This window comes from Pinus tabuliformis, chromosome 6 (genome assembly GCF_031772625.1).
Source record: "Pinus tabuliformis cultivar Carrire ecotype Pingquan chromosome 6, CPIR1, whole genome shotgun sequence".
Taxonomy (NCBI): Eukaryota; Viridiplantae; Streptophyta; class Pinopsida; order Pinales; family Pinaceae; genus Pinus; species Pinus tabuliformis.
Genome location: NC_142292.1, coordinates 737,746,563 through 737,748,481, shown reverse-complemented (window position 1 = coordinate 737,748,481; position 1,919 = coordinate 737,746,563).

The following is a 1,919-nucleotide window of genomic DNA, read 5'->3' as shown; positions in this document are numbered from 1 at the left end:
GCTAAAGTTTCTTCCTCAAATCCTTGGAGACATGGCAATAAACTGAAGCTCAAAAAATTCTAAAATGAGACACATCAAGATTTCTCCCAGAGAAAGCTTCCTCCAGTGTGGTCATGTCAAGAATCCTATGAGGACTCTGGTTCTACAAGTAGACTGCAGTGTTGCATACTTTTTCTCATAGATGCAATGGTAGCCCTTGATCATGCAACATGGCCCTTACTTCTCCCACTATGTTCTTATTCTTCCTCTCAGCTACTCGATTCTACTGTGGGTTATTGGGTGTTTCCAGCTTTCTTCGCATGCCTTCTTTTGTAAAGAAATATTTGAAGGCTTGTGAAACAAATTCACCTCCATTGTCATTATTGAGAGCCTTCACTTTCTTCCCAGTCTCCTTCTCCACCAGTTTTTTGAATTCAACAAACTTGGAGAAAACTTCATCCTTCTTCCACATGAAGAAGATCTAGCACTTTTTAGAGACGTAATTAATAAAAATAGCATAGTACTTATGTATTTTTGTGGAGGCTATAGAAAAGGGTCCACAAATGTTAGAGTGGACTCGCTCCAAGATTGCATCTACTCTACTCTCATGATCATGGAAAGTGTATTTAACATATTTCCTCAATGTGCAACCCTTACAAACATTTTACTACTCAAGGGAGACTTTAAGGAGGTCGGTGGTAGTTTGTTGCATGATCTTCAAGGCACCATGGTGTGGGTGCCATAGTATACCAACATCTCTACTTGACACTTTGTCCGCCTTGTTGCTCAATGTGGTGCAATATCCCACCTCTAGTTTGTATAGGTTCTTAACTCGAACCCCGATCTACTTCACCTTCCTGGTAGCTATGTGTCTCAGAAAGGATTTCCCTTTACTGAAAATTACAACATATCCACGATCCTCCAAAATTTCTATAGAGATCAAGTTATTTTTCAACCCGGGTACAAACATAAAATCTTTGAGGCGAAGCGGAGAGGTTTTCTCCCTCTCAAAGGTAATAGTACTAATTACTGTAGCATTGTATCTCGCATCATCCCCCATTTCTATATGCATATGGAGATCCTTCTCCTCCAGGCTACTGAAAAACTCCTTACACCCTGTCATATGGAATGATGTACCAGAATCAAGGTACCACACACTCCCCATAATAGTGTTGGCCATGCACGTTATTAGGGTGAAGTCTAATTCGAATTGTGAAGCCAATGCTTCACCTTCTACTCCTTCCGAAGGCTTTTTTATATACTTCTTGTGTGGATATTTTTTTGCGTAGTACCTAAACTCATGTCAATGGAAGCACTTTATATTTCTCAAGCATTTATTCTTTCCATTATTTTGGCTAGATTCAGGATTTCTCTGGTTCTTCTTCCCTTTTCCCTTCTTCCCCTTTCCAACCAAGGGAAATTTTTCTTCATCCTGTGCTCTATATGAAGTTCCATCCCGATTATTTCTCCTGAACTCTTTTTGTACCAAATCGGACCACAACCTTTCCCAATTCAATAATTTTCCCCTTCCATTCACAAAGTTCTAGTAGCTGTGTCAATAATTTGGGAGGCTTAAAAGAGCTAGGCTCACCAAGTCAATCTACTGCAACAATCATATTAACCCCTCCAAGCTCATCCTAAAATTGTGTAAACCTGGTGACATACTATGAAATAGTATCATTCTTCTACATCTTAATGTTTCAAATTTTGTCTTTTAGGGCCAATTTTCTATGGTCACTATTATTTTCAAATAGCTTAGTCAGTGCCTTCCACATAGAAAATGATGTCTTTTTTCCATGGAGATTTAATACCACATGGTCTCGCACACCTCCCAGAAGAATTCTCTTGGTCTTTGCAACATCCTTCTTCCATTGGGATATTTGTTGCGCATCCGACTGTAGAGGTTTTGTAATGTCAGTTATAACATATTACAACACATC